At 58.3% G+C, this 17,687-nt stretch overlaps 1 protein-coding gene and 1 long non-coding RNA gene across 6 annotated transcripts in view; one reads left to right on the top strand and one right to left on the bottom strand.

The window, feature by feature from the left end:
- The window catches only part of GSE1 (Gse1 coiled-coil protein), a 398,855-nt gene that overhangs the window by 283,805 nt on the left and 97,363 nt on the right, over nucleotides 1-17,687 (top strand). The gene's annotated exons all lie outside the window — the stretch shown is intronic.
- LOC118023498 lies at nucleotides 13,541-17,450 on the bottom strand. The gene is made up of 3 exons (XR_004682829.1): nucleotides 17,225-17,450; nucleotides 16,582-16,788; nucleotides 13,541-13,989 (listed from the first exon to the last, which is right to left on the bottom strand). It is a non-coding gene; the product is annotated as an uncharacterized LOC118023498 (long non-coding RNA).

Genomic DNA, 17,687 nt, shown 5'->3' with positions numbered 1-17,687 from the left:
CAGCGTGGATGTTTAATGAGTCCACAGCCATCAATTGAGCTCCCGCTGTGAGCCGGGCGTGGTTCTAGGGAAGGGGGAGGTGAGCAGGCAGAGCCCTCGGGAAGCCCACATTCTGGGATGACGTTAGACCATGGCACTTCTCCGGTTCTGGCCTCCAGTTCCCCGCAGATCCCATCAGGCTTGTCTTTTTATTTCTTTATGCCAACAGCAGAACGACAGAGGTTTCTAGACTCACAGCCTCTGGTGTGACGGCAGACCTGCTTGTTTCAGCTGTTCTTGCCGCTGACTTGAAACCAGGAAGTGTGGATTTCTTTTGTGCCTGGTTGTCTTCAACTATATGCTGGCCATCATATTGGGAAAAAGAAAAAAAGAGAAAGAAAAGAAACTGCGGGTATAATTTGGGAGCCTGAGTTGGATGAAGGTGCTTTCCTTTAGGAGGACTTGTATTTGTCTCTGGCAGATGCCCAGAGACACTACTGCTTTGGAACGTCCTTACTCCAGGTCAGGGTTTGATGACCCCCGCCCTGGGCAGCCCTAGTAGCTGCAGCCCAGCTACACTTCTGCACAAGGCCTGGCCAGCTTCCCCTTTACTCTTACCCTGAGTGGGTAGTTCTCTGGGGGCCTGCTTGTTATGGGGAGGATCTCCTAGTAGTGCTCCAACTTGTGCAGAGGCCCCAGGCTTTGCTTTCTGTCCCCTTGATCTTTAAGGCCATAAAAACGGACGTTCAAACTTTGCAGGATTTGTAGATGCCCTCGGGGCCAACGTGGCCTCTGTGGCAGGTCAGCTCCGGGTTCCAATGTCCCTGTTCCTCTGGCCTGGTGATGCCTTATCGTCTTGTCAGCAGTTTGGTGCTTTTAAGAAACTGGGGGACTATTTTTATCCAGCTTCTTGGGTTGGTTTTATGGGTCATTATGAGAAACAGGAAGTCCAGGCCACTTCTCCAAGTTGGGTGGTTCAGGGGAGCCTTGGGGAGGGGGTGGGGACAGTGGACAGAGCACCAGAGGAGTGCCCAGGGTTTTGCTCAGCATGGAGCGTGGCAGGGAGTGGCAGGTGTCCACACTGGTCAGGGCAGGAACGGGCAGCCAAGTCCAGTGTTCAGGAGGAAAGCAGTGGAGAGAGAGTCTGAAGACCGGAGGACCCCCAGGGGCCCCATGAGGACTGAGAGCAGCAAAAGGGCAGCTTGAGTGGGGGTCTACCGAGATTCAGCCAACAGGGATCCCTGGCCAGGGGCGTCCCCAGGGCTTTCCTCTGTGGGGCCCAGCCAGGACTAGAACCTGGGCAGTTGGCAGAAGCTGCAGAGCAGACCCATCTGGACACCTGGCTGCCCCTCAGGCACCACGTCTGACCACACCCCTGCTGCCCCTGCTCAGTTCTTGGGCTAAGTTAAAACCACTTCTGGAGTTTGGCTGGAGGGGGGGGTCTCACCTGCCCAGAATGCCCCCCCTCACTGCCTTCTCTTCTCCTGGGTCACTGGCATGCACAGAGGGTCCATGGTCCGGTGTGTCCACAGAGTGGTCCCAAGACCCTGTTTCTTTATCACTTTGGATCAGGATGGCATCCCTGCCATGCTGCTTGTCATTTGTGTGACCTTGGGCCTGACCCTTCACTTTTCAAGCTCCGTTCCCCACTTTGTAAAGGGGGCAGCAGTTCTCACTCCCTGACACCGAGGAGGAGCTGAACACGTGGGCTAGATGAGTCAGTGGTAACAGTTGTGAAGTTTGGGGACATGTTGGCGAGATGTATGCCTGGCTCTGGGGCCGGAGAAGGCCCCATAGAGGGTGCAGATCCCAGAAGGGAGTTGGCTCAGAGTTTCACCAGGGCAGGCCTCTGTCACCAGCTAGCTCCTCCGTGTTTGACCTCGGGGGTGCTGTAGGGGAAACAGCTCTGTGTGTGTTGGGTGTGTGCATGTCGGGATTTTCCAAGTCAGGGCTGGGATGTGGGGAGGGTGTGAACCCACACTCAATCAGCAGGCGAAGGAGAGGCAAGTTGCACCGGGCAGCTTTCTCTTTGGAAACCCGTTCTGTTTCTTAAATGTCAGAGTGAGCAGATGGTGTGTCTGAGTTTTATTAATCATGGGCTCACGGAGCTGGAAGGCCTGGGGGATCATTTAGTCCATACGTCCTACCGAGGAGGAGACTGAAGGCCAGAGAAGGCCAGAGCCACCCTGCACCTGCCATGGGGGCTGAGCTGTGCTGGGACCCAGATCTTCCCCATGCCCACATGCCACCCACTCTGCAGAACGAAACAGGTGTATGCTCCCCCCCACTCAGGAACAGCCATCCTACCTCCCAATTAAAAGCTGAAGCAGAGCTGATTCTGGGATAATCCACCCCCACAAACAACCGGAAATCCTGCCTTTGGGACACATGGGTCAGGACAGTGGTTGCCAACTGAGAATATTCCGGCCTTGGTGCATCGTGCAGTGCCACACGAGCTGGTGTTTGCCAGGTGCTGGCAGGAGACATGGTCACGAAGCCGAGAGGGCCCAGCTGCCCGGTGCCTGATTTGTGGGGGTCCCTGCTGGACCCACCTCTTTATCGCAATTCCTCTGAGCCACATAACTCCTCCCAACCCCAGCACTTGACTGAGACTGCCCCCCCCCCCCCCGACCCGTGGCAGCTGTTGAAACGGACTATAACACAGGGCACCCGGAAGTTCACCTCATCACATGATGTTATGAAACTCAAACCACCGTTTTGACCCAAGTGGGCAGAATAGCTCTTTTGTCCTGCCTGCCCCCAACACATCCTACAGCTCTTCTAGTTAGTCATGAAGTGCCTCCAACCAGGCCCATAGCTTGGTTCTGTGAAGATAGTAGAGGTGGGGCTAAATCATACTAGAGTGTAAATGACCGATAGCAGATACCCCCCCCCCCCCCCCCCCCCGCCCCAGGGTAGGTTTTCCTTAGGTTGGAGAGAAAGAGGTCTGTGGAGGAAAGGGAGAAACATGGAGAGGCCCAAGGCACCAGGGTTGCCCACATAACCTGTTGGTCCATTCACCCCCTTGTTTTTCTGTATGACCACTCGATCACTGGATTCCTTCCTTTCTGATCCAGTTTCCTGAGTCACAAGCTTGTCCCCACTTTGGAACCATTGGTTCTAAGCAGCATCAGAGAATCAGAGGCAGTTAGAAGACCCTATTCAACCCCTCTAATTTTTTATGCGGTAAAATTGGGGCCAAGAGAGGACAGTTGTTTGTCCAAGGCTGACAGCAGAACAAGGTCCGGAGCTCAGGCTGCTCATCATACTGGCTGGACCTCTTAGGCTACATTGATGGCTCTCGACTGGGGCAATTTTGTCCCTCTGCCCATCCCCCCTGGGAGAAATGGGTCCATTCTGGAGAGATTTTCACTGTCACAACTGGAGCGTGCTCCTGGCATCCGGTGAGTGGAGGCCAGGGATGCTGCAGACATCCCAGAGTGCACAGGGCCGCCCCCAGCAAAGAATTCTCCAGCCCCCTTAGTGTGCCCAGGGTGGGAGCCCTGTGCCACATCCGTGCTTCATAGACCCCCCGGCCAGAGGAGCTAGTCTATGGGACGATGTCTCTGCAGGGACACGGCAGGAATCCCGTGGGCTCAGGCATGAGCCACGGAGGGTAAATAAAGAACAGTCAGGCCACGTGGGGACAGCAGGGCAGGCGCAGAGGAAGGAGGTGGCCGGCCTGAACCAGGATTTCTTCACGAGGGAAAGGTAGAGCGAGATGACAGGGCCCTGAGGCGCCCCACTCTGACTCAGTTGTGCCAAAAGCCAGTGCCCAGTGTGAGGGGGAGAGCAGGCCCGAAGCTGCCTTTTAAGACTCACATCTTGTAGACGGGAGGGCTACATAGACCTGAAGTGGTTAGGCCCAGGGGTGGACAGGGAGAGCTGCGTGTCATCCACAGACGGGTAATTCTGTCCCCACTGTCACTTCTTCCCCAGCAGGAGGCAGCGAACGTCTGCTCACAAATGCCTCTCTGCCTTGAACAGGTGTGTGTCTGGTCCCCGGGGTGCAGGCCCCGGTAGGGAGAAGAAAGCCTTCTCGGCTTGCCCCCAGGCATCGGATCCAGACAGGGGCCGCAGCCGAATCTGCGGGGGGCAGGCCGCCAACGGGCTGTCTGTTGCTGGGTCCACAGAAGTGCCCATCGGGGTTCGCGCCAGCATGCTCCCTCCCCCGGAGATCCCCCCTCGGTGCTTTTCGGCCCCGTTTGCCAGGCCCGTGTTGGCTCTGCTCGAAGCAGAACGTTGACGACCAGAGCTGTCTTGGATTATGAATGGACTGCCTCCAGAAGTGGCCAGCCTGTCGCAGGCGTGTGAGGACAGGCAGGCGTGGGGGCGGCGGGGGGGCCTTTTCAAGGTTGAGCAGTGTGGCCCCGGCAGCCCCAGACATGGTCTCTGGCTGATTTCTCTGGCATCCGTGCAGCCACAAGAAGGAAGCTCTTTGGCCATATTGCTGCGTACGGCTCATCAAGCCAGGATTTTAAAGAGTTCCCAAATCCTGAGCTTCAACTGCAGGCCCGAACTGGAGGTCAAGACACCCAGTTCTGTGTGTAGACTGCAGCGTGCGTGGTCCTTGCCCTTCCTGGCTTTTTTGTTTGTCTCGCTTCTCATTAAAAGGAATCTGAGCTCCAGCCTCTTTACCAGGTCCTGCTGGAGGCTGATACGGGGTTTCCATAGAGAGCAGTTTAAAATGCAGGGCCCGGGTTCAAATCCAAGCTTTTCCTCTGACTGGCTGTGTGACCTCGGGCAAGTTGCTTTATTTCTCTGGACCTTAGTTTTCTCATCTGCAAAATGGAGATAATGATAGCCTTATTTATGCTGGGGGGATGAAATAAGGTCATGCACTTAAAGCATCCAGCACAGTACGAGGTATTAAGTAAATGTCCGCGCAGGAGATCTGTAGGTCGTGTGTGCTAAGCTAACATGAGCTGCTGTAACAAAGAGGCCTTGACGTCCCAGGGGCTCAGCACACTGGAAGTGACATGTTACAACACTCGAAGTAGAAGCCACACAGTAGATCTTTCTCAACCGCGTGCCCACATAATATACAGTTGGAGGGAGGCCACATCAGAGGCCTCTGCTCTTAACAGCCTTTGGGGGGTTGATGGAGGTGCTGCGTCTCCTATCCATGGAGGTCATCCTGGGAGTGGACGTCTGGTGCCCAAACCCCAGCCAGCGAATGTGGGTCATCAGGGAGGAGAACAGAGGGTGGGCAGGCCACTAGGAAGCCTCCCCATCCCAGTGGGGTGTTGACTTCAGCTTCACAGAGGACGGGCGACCTGCACACACACTGGTGCCAGGGGCCCCGGACCCTTCCTCTTAGTCCAGGCCCTTGCTGCTGACCTGAAGGAGAGACTGACCCCACTGGCCCGAGGCCCGCGGCGTCCAGCCTTGGGCAACAGCCAGGGCCTCCCTGGGTTGGCAGCAGGGAGGCATTTGCTTCTACAGGAGTGACAGGATGTATTAGTTTCCCGTAGCTGCTGTAACAAATTATTACAAACTGGGTGGCTTAAGACATCAGATACTTATTTTCTCCCAGTTCTGGAGGCCAGAGATCTCAACTCAAGGTGTCAGCAGGGTCACTGCGCTCCCTCTGAGGGCTCTAGGGGAGGATCTTCCTGCCTCTTCCAGCTCCTGGGGGCTCCAGGTGCTCCCGGGGGCCGTGGTCCCGTCCCGTGTCTGCCTCCGTCCTCACACGGCCTCCTCCCTGTGTCTTCTCTGGTCTGCTCTTTTTATAAGGACACTTGTCATTGGATTTAGGGCCCACTCCGATAATCCAGGATGACCTCATCTCAAGATCCTTAATTTAATTACATCTGCACAGACTTGTTTTCCAAATAAGGTCACAATCACAGCTTCTGGGTGGACATATATTTTGGTGGGCCACCATTCAACCCACTACACTGGGGCAGGGGGAGGAGGCCCCAGGAGACCTGGCTGGACAACGCCCCCTCTCCCCCCAAGACAGGACCGTAAAGCCTGGGTGAGGTGCTTGCTGGAGCTGCTGGGTAATAGGAAAGCAAAGTCAAGCGCACCACGCAAAGATGGAAACCAGACCTGGGTTTGCAAATGTCACCGTGCCGTGAGCCTGGACAGAGGTTCCCCATTTTTCTTCCGACCTCTCAGACATGCTTATGTTGAACTTGGAACATTCACACGAGGTCTGGTCACTTAAGGACTGGAGCTGAACAGAGGGAGAAAGCGGGTGTGTCTGCTCCCTGTGTGCCCTTGGGTGAGTGACTTCACCTCTTGGGGCCTCGGCGTCCTCAGGTACGAAATGGGGTGATGGTCACTGTAGGCCTGCCTCCCAGGGTGGAGGCAGGTTCCAGATAAGATAACGCTCTTAGCAAAGCAGGCCAGGCGGTGGCCTGGGTGTCCTGAGGCCCGCTCAACAGCCGTATTATCACTATTATCCAAAACACGGGAGTAATTACAGCTCTGTTTATGGAGTCCTTACTCTTTGCCAGGCACCGGGGCGGTTACACGCCGGTGTCTCCCTGGAATGCAGGAGCAATTTCATCCCATTTTCCAGGTGAGGAAACTGAGTCTCCAAATGGTGATGTCACGGCCTGAGGGCACTCGGTGGGTGGGGGCCCAGCTGAAACTTGAACTCTGATAGGTCTGACGCCAGCCTGGACTCTGGAACCAGCTCAGATCCCAGCTCCGCCACTTACCACCGACTGTGTGTCCATGGGCGAGGTCCTTGACCTCTCGCTGCCTCATCTAGAAAATGAAACTCTTCGTGGTGACCTTGAACAGCATTGTCATGAGGATCCAATGAATTCCCTGTGAAAAGTGCTTAGAACAGCAACTGGCGCAGACTGAGTGCTCAGGAAACATCAGCTGGCACGATTATCCTAAAGAGGGAAGCGGAGGGGGCAGACCCAAAGGGGCATTTCGGGTTAGCCACACTCCCAGCATGCCCTCTGCCCCCTCTCCTGGGATCCCTGGGGGCGGGGCCCCTCCGGATCCTGCCGTGGTGGCCCGGCGGCAGCTGGGCCTGGCCTTGGGGGGCCAGCAAGGTGGCAGTGTGCGTGCAGAGGCGGCGGGCCCTGCGGCTGCGACCCCCCCCCCCCGCCCCGGCCCCCCGCGCTGCGCTCTCCAGACCCGGGCTGCAGCCGCGGTCCTCAGCACGTGCGGGGAAGCTATTTTTACTGCGTTCAGCTGCCGCTCTTGGCCGGCTAGGCTGTCTCCATGCTGTGGCACCCACAGCCCCGCTAGGGGGAGTCTCGGGCCCCTCCATTTTGAAGGAGCAGCAGGGGGAGGGGGCCCTGTAGCGTCAGAGTGGGTGTCTCGTGGGCTCCACACAGCTTCCAGGGAGGCAGCCGGCCCCCAGCTTGCTTTCCTGTTGAGAGATGAAGCGATTTTCTTTTCTTTCCACCCTGCCCAGGACGTGGCCCAGAGCTGCCCTCTGACCCTGGTTCGGTTTGCAGTGTGGACAGGGGTCTCTCAAGGAGGTGGGGGGAGGGCGACTTGGCACTGCGGTGGCCCAGACTTTAAGAAGGGGCACTGGAGGCTCAGCCTGCCCCATTTCCTGCCTCTTTTCTAGAAATGTCCTCCTCCCCCTCCTCCCAGAGGTGAGCTGACCGGGAGGGGGAGGGTTATGGCCGTGACCAGCCTCTGAGAGAGAAGAGGGGGTGGAGAGAGACATCCTGTCCTTGCACAGAATCCCGTTGAGGTGACATTCCCAGGAGAGTGCTGCCCTTCTCACCTGGGCCAGGTGTGGCCCAGGCTGGCTGCCCTGTCGCCCCCCCCCCCCAGCCAGGCCATCACCACCCTCTGAGTGGGGTGGCTCCCCTGGGAATGAATGGCCATAGTGAGGAGTTCCAAAGACGCCAGCCAAGCCACAAGGGCCAGTGGGAAAGGGAAAATCCTTCCAGCTCCTCGTTCAGCCACATTATGGCAAACAACCGAGCCATTCAGTGGAGAGTCAGCCCGCTAAGCAGGCTGCTTGGCACGGCGGGGGTGGCTTTTTATTTTTCAGCTGTTTTGGCTTCAGGTCAGGAGCTGTGGTGCAGCCGTGCTCCCTCATAGTGGGTCTCCTCCTTTCCTCCCTTCCAAATGTCCCTGTCACCAGGAAATGTCACCAGCCTACTCTGAACCCCCCAGATCCAGGGCCAAAGGAGCCTTAGGTATCAGAATCTCGCTGCCCACCTTCTTCCCTGAGGCAGTGGCCAAAAGCAATTAGGGGCTGGGCCGGAGCATTTTGAGATAATTCAATGCAGGCATTCAAATGCTTATAGGGAGAGATGTTTGCCTTTGACGGGGAAGCAGGGAGGCTGCTGCTGGCCCACTCCTTACCCCCCTTGCTGCTCACCCCCCACCTGCAGGCTAGGCGGGGAGCTCTCCCAGGCTCTGCCTCGCCTCTCCCGCCATATATCGGTCCTGATGGGTCCCCGGAGTGGCTGTCTCCAGGGGAGTCTTGCACAGAAGCCAGGCCACCTGGAGCTGGAGACCGGAGACCCCTTTTGCCGTTCCCGGAGCTGGGAGCATCCTCCACAGGTGGCTCTCACAGGGCAAGCTCCTTGTTGGCGTCATCTTCCCCATTTTAGCAGGGGAAGGGGGGCACCCAGCAGATTGGGGGACCACCCCTCCCTCTGCACCCTGCCTGTGATTGGCCCATAATTACAGGTTTATTGCCTGTATAGCTATTGTGTAATGACATGTTTGCAAATTAATTTTTATGGCTCCTGCCATTAGCATATACAGTAGAGTAAGGTTTAGTATTAATTACCACTGTTGTTCGTGTAATCCGGAGAATTAAAAACCAATAAAAGAATGACGACAGAAACTGATAGTTTAGGGCCTTTTAAAAACAGTTTATTTTCCCCCCAAAGTAGGATCAGAGGTCTTCACAGCTTATGAGGGACTTGGGAGGGAGGAGTGGGCGTCCGCTCACCCGGGCCCTCCCCTACTTGCCCTGGTGCCCCCCCCCTCCCAGAGGGGCGCAGATTATCAAGCGTGCGGGTGATAAACGGGTGATAAATGGGTGGGAGCCGAAAGCTGGGGTCCGGGCCGCGGCCGAGCCGAGCGGGGGAGGGGGCGCGGGCAGGTGCTGGACCCGGACCCCGACCCGGCCGCGCCGGGGCGATTGTCTCCCTGGCCAGGCCGCCAGCGGCGGCGAGCGCAGGGGGGGGCGCGGGGAGCGCGGAGCGCGCCGCCACGCAGCCCCGGAAACAAAGGGCCGCCGCCGCCGAGGGCCGGGCGCGACCTCCGGGGGCAGCGCGGGGCGGAGCGGCCAGATGCCGGCGGCGGGCGCCGGCGGCCTCGCGCGGCCCGCTTCCTGCAGGTCAGCAGCCCCGGCGCTCTCCCGGGTGACCGCGCGCGCTCGGCCGCCGGCGGGGAGAGGCGCCGGGCGGGGCGCAGCGGGGGCCGGGGGATTAGAAGATGCTCCTCGCACCCCCGGCAGCCCAGCCGGCAGAGAAGGCGGCCGCCTGCCTGCGGCAGCCACCCAGCCGTTGGTGGCGGCGGGGAGGAGCGCCACCTCTCCCTCGGCTCCGAGCGCTCCGCCCAGCCCGTTTAAGAGTCTTCTGGCGGGCGGGCGGGGGGGGGAGTGGGCGTCGGTGGCACAGAGGGGTCGGGAGGCACGGTTGGTGCCCCCACCTCCTCCAATTTGCCCTCCGGAGCTCTCCTCTAGAGTATCATATTCCGGGAGTTCAATTGTCATCTGAAGCCGCCGCGTTTAGCAGGGACCCCGGGGCTGCCGCTGGGGACCCCTGATTTACGCAGTGGCTGGAAAGCGTTGGCAGGAACCCAAGCTTGGCGTGACCGCGGTGCCCCGCCCTGCGTACCTGCGGGCTCAGGTCTGTTCCTCAAACCAGGATGGTTGTATAGGGGGTCAAAAGATGACCCCTTAGTGTCACCAAGTCGCGATTCCGGCTCGCTGTGCCACCAAGGGGCCCTTCAGAAGGTAAAAGGGCTTGAAAATAAATTGTCACATCAAGAGGCAGCTTTGCAGCGTGTGTTGAAGAGTGTGTGGGGGCGTGGGGAAATGGAGCCTGTCTCTTTAAAATCGCTGGGCTGGACAATGAGCGCACAGGATGTGGTTTGGCGGCAGGGTTTTTTCCCCTTCGATTTGGGGAATTATCACATGGGGCCTTCTTGAGCTAGTGTGAAAGAGAGGCGGCGTGGGGAGGAGAGATACAGACTCCACACTCCCTCACACACACTCTGTGCAGTTGATCGTTCTCTTAAACCAAATTAGCCAGGGCTCTGGTTACTATGGTGCAGCCGGGGCTTGCAGAATCCCAGTAATAGCATTTATTAGGTCTATTTGCCTGGAAGCATGCCTTCCCGGATCTGATAATGCACCAGTGCGGGGAGAGTGTGGAAGATGGTATCAAGCATTTGATTACACTTGCAACAGGGATTTTTAAGGGTGGGGTGCGGGGCGCAAGGAAGAGAAAGGAGAGAAAGAAGCTGCTCGCCTTAGGAGCTCGCCCGGGCTGGGCGGCGTGTGCGTTTCCGCAGTCCCGCGTGGGTTCACAAAAGGCTGGCCAGAGCCCCCGGGGCACGGTTTGGGGATTCTCCTCCTAGGCCCGGGCGGCGGGTGAACTCCGGCTCCCGCAGCTGTCAGCCGTGGGTGGGGAGGGCGGGCGAGTGGCCAGAGCGCGGAGTTGGGCAGCCGAGGGGGGCCCGGCGGCGCCCGCAGCCGCCCACTGTTTGCAAACGGCCCCGCTTTGGGGCAGAGCGGAGCGCCCCGCTGCCAGCTACTGCACCCTCCCCGCGTTTGGAGAGGGGAGCCCAGCTCTCTGCGCCCGGATCCCAGTCCGCACGGATCCGCTGCCCAGCTTGGCGGCCGCGCGGGGAGAAGCTCGCAAGTGAAACTATTATTATCGCTCTGCAAAGCATGGAGCTCTTGGAAGATGCCGCGTAGAGACGGAAGGAGCCGCCGCCGCCTGCAGCCGCCCGCCGCTGCGCCCCTACCCTTTCGCTTTCATTAGGGGAGACAAATCTGCTGTCAGGCAGCCAGCTTTCCAATTTACCGATAATGATTCTTGCATGAAAATTGATCGAGGGGCTCTCCACCGCCGTGCGCTCTCGCCTCCCCGCTCTCCTCCTGCTCCTTCTGCCGGGGCGCCTGAGCCCCCGCGAGTTCTTTCTCCTCCTTACCGCCCCCCCCCCCTTGCTCTCTGAGTCAGTGGTGGGACGCCGGCCCGGGGAGATAACCAAAAAAAAAAGAAAGAAAGAAAGAAAGAAAAAGGGGGGGGGGGTTGGTGGCGAGAGGGGGGAGGGGAGCCGGCTCTTCGGCCTGCTTTCTCCTGCCCAAGACTTGTTTGCAATCGCTGCCTCTTTTATTTACGAGAAGAAATCTCCCCCTCGGTACTTCTCGGCTGTTTGGGTATTAATTTTCTCCTCTCCCCTCTCCCGCTCGCCCCCTCCTCCTCTCCCCCACCCCGCCCCTCCTCACCCAGTAGCTAAGGGGAAACGAAAACAAAGCCGATTTCTCCTTGGCAACAAGAGATACCCCCTCCCGCCGCCCCCCCTTCCTTTTTCCTTCTGGTTCTGAACGTGAAACCCTGTTGGAAACAGGTCCCTTGACCCTCGCCCTTGACATTCAAATGGCTGAATGGAGGAGAGATTGCTACTCGCACGTCTTGGGGCTGCTTCCCCCCCCTTCTCCTTTTTTTCTTTCAAATGAGTAATCCCTGAAGATCTTAACCCCCCAATTTCATCACCCTCACCTCCCCCCTTTATTTTTCTCGCGCTCCTCTCCGCTCTCCCGCCTGCTTCCCTCCGCCGTGCGCCCCCCTCCTTTTTTTATTTGCATCTCAAGTCCAAAAGGCAGAAAATACACACGCGGCGGCGAAGACACCGGGCAGCCGTGGAGGCTCCGGCCCGTCCTCGGTCGTCAGTCACCCCATTGTGGATCTGCCCGGGCCGAGGTGGCCGAAACTGCCCGGGCGCTGGCCCGAGAGAGAGCCCTTTCATCATCTTAGGGAGGGAAAAAAAAGAAAAAAGACATTTTTCTCCGTCGCTCTCGGGATCGCTCTTCTGTCTTTATTTTATTGTTTTGGACATTTTTGAGCGCCTTGGCTCGGACGGCGCTTTTTGTCTCATTGCTGGGTTTAAAAAAAAAATTTTTTTTCCCCCTTCTTCATCCCTCTCTGGCCACTATGGAATTCTAATCTGAATCATGTTTGGATTGAAGCCGCCTCTGTATTACTTACCAGGTAAGCGAGCTGTGCGCCTCCCCGGGTCCCGCGCGGCGCCGGCGCGTCCCGGACCCCCGCCCCTCCCGACCCCCCAGACCCGCAGCCGGAGTCCGGGGCGGCGGGACCGGCAGAGCCCCCAGCGGGCGGGCGCGAGTCCCGCTGCGATCCAGCGGGCGGTGTGTGCTCTACGTGCGGCGGGGAGCGCCCACCCGGCCCGCCGCCCCCACCGCGCCGCCGCCGGGGGTTGCGCGTCTCGCTCCTTTTGTCTGCCCCGAGCCGGCTCCGCCGCGGCGGCGCAGCGAGACCCGCTGCCTTCCTGGGTGAATTAAGCACCGGCTGCGAAGTTACTTTGCTGCAGGCCGCCCCGATCGGGTGGCATGCGCCCCCCTCCCGCCCCCAGCCTGGGGCTTATTTTCCCCTGCCTCCAGCCGGCCCCTCGCGCCGTCTCCGCGCGAGCGTGGCGCGCCTGCCCCCCGCCCCCCTTCCTGCCCGGGCTTCCCTGGAAGGTTTTGTTCCTGCCGAGGTCGGAGGAGGGGGCCGGGGGAAGCTCCGGAGGGTGGTTGGCGTGGCTTCCTGTTTCCCTAACCTTCCTGCGCGCTGACAGCAGCCTGCCGTGTAACTTTCTGTTTCGGGGCAAGTCGTGCTTGTAACCCAGAGCGGAGGCCGGGGAGGGGTGACAGCCGGAGGTTAGGGGAGCCCCTCTTGAGTTCACCTTATTTGGACTTTGAAACCCGACAAATAATGACATGTAGGCTGAGGGGAAGTGGGAAGCCAGGGGTTCCCGGCGGAGGAGGTAGGAGCCTCGGTGATCCCTGGGGCCCTCCCGGCTGCCTCCTTGGCACCCCCTTCCAGTGCCCCTGGGGTCGGGAGTAAGTGACTAGGCCTGCCCTCGGTGGGCCCCTGACGCCCAGGTCAGGAAGGCAGGGCAGCCTGTGACCGCTGGCAGTAGGAACGAGCTGTTTTTCTCTTCCCTTCTTTCCTTTGAGAGTTTCATCTGCCCTGGGAGTCCACACAGTTCCAAGTTCCGGGGGGGGGGGGGGGGGCCATGGGGGCGGGGGGGGGGGGGGGGGGGGGGGCGGTGGGGGGGGGGGGAAGTTCCTGGGCTCATACTGGGGCTTCTAAAATTCTGCAGAAGGGGCTGCGGGTGGAGGGTAATTTCTGCCCTGTTTTGCTGGGGAAAGGTGCAGGTGGCTGAGTGTTGGGTTTGGGGTTTTTTCACGGTACGTTCAGAAGAAGCCCCTGTCACTTTGGCTTCAGCTCCCACAGAAGCCCCGGAGCCGGGGGGAGGGACGGCCTGGACAGGACCCAGCTCTGCTGGATCTGGTGCTTGCCGCCCTGAACCGGGACAAGGGGAGGAGGTCGTCCAAGAGTTCAACAGACCAAAAAAAAAAAAAAAAAGTAGGAAAGGCTGATGGGTTCAGGGTGTAATCTGTACAGTTACTGTGAGTTTCTTTGTGGCTGTTTTAGGTCCCCAGCCTGTCCCAGAAACTGACAAGGGCTGCATTTCATGCTTGGTGTCTCCACCTCTTTGGTAGGAAGAGTATTTTTCAGGGTCTGCACTTGATTCTTGGTCTCTTTGCCCTTCATTGGCTGAAATGCAAATCCAGCACTTCCCCTTGGTCGGACACTGCCCTTAAAGGATCTGAACCAAATTAGAACCAGGAACCCCCAGTTTGCAAAAGGGGTGCGTTCTAACACAGGGCTGCTGGCGGCGGAGGGGGGGGGAGCCATCTCCCCGGTAGGAAGGTAGCAGATAGCCGAGAGCTGGCGAGATGCATGGGGGCTTCTGGAACCGCAGCTGTAGCTGAGCATTCCCGCTGAAGCTGCTCTTCTGTGGGCTTCCCCCCTGCACCCGGAGCTGCAAGAAAGCAGGGAGAGTTCTTCCCTCTGTATCTGGAGCCCCCCTCCCCCAGTGCTGCGCCTTCCCTTGTAGGCGCTCAGTACATGTTTGTGGCAAGAATGAATCTTCCTAAGTACAGGGCGTCTTAAAAGCGCAGGTGTTTGTAATCTACACCCCACTTCACCTGCCATTGGGTGGCTGCTGGTACTTATTATTCATCAGGTGACCGGTTTTCTATTTACACTCAGCCTCAGCCTCGGAAAGAAAAGGAGAAAGTGTCAGGCTCGGAAATTCAGAGCAATTAAGGAAAATCAGTCCTGGCTGGTGGTAAGCCCTCAGGGGCAGGAGGGTGAAGTCTGCAGGTCTGGACCCCGAGGGAGGTCAGGGCACAAGTCATTCTCAGCCTGGGGAGGGAGGTTTGTCACCCCCTAGAGTTCTCTGTCTCTCTCTCTCTCTCTCTCTCATGGTTTTTCTTTCTTAATTCCCCCGCTAGGGTTTTGTACTTTATAATTTTGCTATTATAATGTGTAGAGGCTTAGCTGGGAAGAACCACGGTCAAGTGGCTTTGCTTCCCTGGGCTTCTCTGAACTCAGAGTAGTTGGTGGCCAAGTTCTCTTGACCACTGTCAGGCCCCCTTGGGAGTGCTTCACAGGAATCTCTCCTGTAAATCTCCCTCCCACCTCTGAGCTCGGTGCTGGTGGCTGCCCATTTCACAGACGAGGAAAGGGAGCCTCAGAGGAGCTAGAGATTTGGCCAGCTTAGCAGTGGCAGAGCTGGGATGCGGAACGCTGCTACCCACCGCCCTGCTCCAGGAAGGAGGGGGGCCTGGACGCACCCCTTAGAGCAGAGGCAGAGCCTTGCCTGTGGTGGCCTGACACCAGCGCTCTGGAGCCCCTTGGGACTTGGTTCTGTCCCCACAGCCAGACCCCCAGGCAGTGTCTGTAAGGGCGGGGAGCCAGGGCCCAGCCCCTGCCTGTGCAGCCCTCAGCCCCGAAGCTGCTGCCTGTTTGACAAGTGACAGGACTGAGGCCGAGCAGCACAGTTCTGCAGGGTCCTGCTCTACCTCTTCCAAGCTGGGACCTTGGTCCAGTGACTTGAGCTCTCTGGGCCCCAGTTTTCCCACTTGGGACCCGGGATCCATAATGGTCTAACCCTCAGTATCAGTGTGAGGCAGGGGATTGGTGATCCCCGGCCCACCCCCTGTGTTTGTAAATAAAGTTTTATTGGCACATGGCCACGCCTGCTCTTTTATGTGTGGTCTGTGGCAGCTTTGGGGCTACACTAGAGCTGTTGACTAGTTGCAACAAGGCTGGCAATACTTACTATCTGTCCCCTGACAGAGAAAGTTTGCTACATTGGGTGTAAGGACAGTTCCTGCATGCCGGCAACAAAGTTAACACTTAGCAAGTGATAGCTAGAATAAAAATTATTTTTTTAAAAGTAAGCTCTACACCCAACGTGGGGCTTAAACTCACCACCCCGAGATCAAGAGTCACATGCTCTACCGACTGAGCCAGCTAGCACCCTGCATTATTATTATTAAGGTGGAATTACTTGCAGAAAATCACAGGGCTCCTTAGTGGTTGAACTGGGACTTGAACTCAGGTGTTTGGGCCAGACCCCTGGACCCCATGACACAGTATCTGGCCTCTGCATGCTCCTTCACTGGCAGGGGCAGGGAGGGGGTGGTATCCAGTGGGGGGGGTCGCTTCCTAAGCCAAGAGAAGGAGGCGTGGGCACGTGGGAAGAGAGCTGGGGACTGGTGGATGGGTGGGGTCTCTAATGCTCCTTGGACAATTTCCTTTCTGTGTGCTCCTGCGCCCAGACAGCCCCTTTCCTGAACTCCACCAGACTGCGAACTCCGTGCTGGAGGGGCTCGTGTGCGTTTCCTTCGTGCCCAGCTCAGCGCCAGACCGTAGCAACAATAGAATAACGAGGGAGAGGCGGTGGCATCCACTTCTTACGTGGTGCCCTGGCCAGCGAAAGAAACTGAGGCACAGAGAGGTCGTGGCCACGCAGGCAGTAAGCGGCACAGCCAGGCTTTGACCGCAGGCGGTTGGGCTCCAGAGTCCCTGCTTAATAAATATTTGTTAAAGGAGAGTGAGGGAGAGAGTTGGCCGTCGGCGTCCGTGGTGGCGCCCCGCCGGCCCCCTTATCTTGTTCCTGGAGTTCACAGAGGGAGGACTCCGCAGCTGTCAGCTAACCCCACCCTGGGCCCATGCTGAACTCTGGGTGACCCCGGCTGCCCCTCAGGATTTACTGTCCACTGCTGGGAAGGACACTCCAAACTCCAGGGAAGAAACTAAGGCCCAGAGAGGGCTGGGGCTTGGCCTCAAGCCACACAGCCTGCTGGTGGTTGCTGTCAGGCAATCTGGGTCTCCCTCAGAACATTTTCCTTGCCCCCCAGCTGTCTCCCGAGGGTCAGCTGGCCCCCGGGGCCCCTCCGCACAGCCTCTGACAGGCTTGCAAGAGACGTGGGCTTCCCCTGCTGCGGAGCGGAGGGCGCCCAGGCCGCCTGTGGCGAGCTGCCTGGATTTCTCTTTCTCCCCTAGACCACTGCCAGAAGGCCCCTGTGTGTGAGGCTGGGTGCGGGTCTCTGCTCAGGCCCACCTGAGTTGAGGGAGCAGGCTGGAGGCGAGGGCAGGCCGCCAGCTCCCCAGCTCCCCGTCCTCAGGTGCCCGCTCTGGGGCTGACCCCGGGAGGGGTGATGGAGCTCAGGCCCGGCTTCGGACTGGTCCGTGGGAAGCTGCTGGGTCCGTAGCGAACCCATGGCGTTGGGGCAGGCTCTGGAACCGCCCTAGGCCTGCTCCGAGGGATCTGAGTCAGATAAAAGGACAGCATTGCTATTTCAGTGGTGATTGAGAAAGCTGCTTATTTACAGCTCAGAAACTCAGCGGGGACAAGCATTTCGGCTCCCATCTAGCACTTTCCAGGCAGTCACTAATTAATCTTCCGATACCCCTGAGAACTGGGGAGGGGCTGCCACATTTCCATCTGTCGGCTGGGAAAGCCAGGGGCCCTTTTGTCCCAGCTGTGGCCCAGCCCTTCTCCGAGGGGCCTGGGCTGGTTCCCACCCCCCTGCTCAATTTGGTTCTCATTAAGATTTTTTTCTTGCTTAAATGTGTTGTTCTTACTCCATGGGTGGGAATCTGATAGAGCCCCATTGGAAACTCTCCGGCTTCTTATCTCCTTGACTCTGGGAGTCAGGAAAAGTTTTCTTTTATGCTCTTGGAGCAAACAGCCATTATGATACCTGGATTCCAGCCCTAGAATAGGGCAGGAGGATTCTTTTCCTTCACCCGCTCCCAGAGACAGAGCCAGCACCAGCAGTGGGATGAAGTGTCTGGAGTTGGGCTTCTGTTCCCAGTCTAGCGCTCCATGTTCCTTGTCCCTCTTCCCCCTGGATGTGGACATGTGTGACGGGTGTGGCCCCCCTGTTTCCTGCCCCCCCCCCCAGTGGCAGGTGTGCATGGGCCCTGCAGTCATCTGGTCTACCCTGGCATTTCGCAGCTAAGAAAACAAGCCATCAGGAGCCCTTGCGGGACCTGCAGATTATAACTCTCCCGAGACTTGGTGAAATTGGGTTGGTAGATGGGGCCTCTTCATTTGCAAGGGTACGTCCTATGGTAATCTACTTTGCAGGGGGGCGGAAAATCAGGCTTTTATAACCCCTAAAGTAGTCTTTCCCAAAGGGCAGCGGAACCCCCATCTTTGGG

The sequence above is a fragment of the Mirounga leonina genome, unplaced genomic scaffold (genome assembly GCF_011800145.1).
Source record: "Mirounga leonina isolate KUSES-001 unplaced genomic scaffold, KU_Mleo_1.0 Mir_180, whole genome shotgun sequence".
NCBI classification, from domain to species: Eukaryota; Metazoa; Chordata; class Mammalia; order Carnivora; family Phocidae; genus Mirounga; species Mirounga leonina.
Note: the sequence above shows the minus strand (reverse complement) of the source record. Positions and strands in the feature narration are given on the sequence as shown.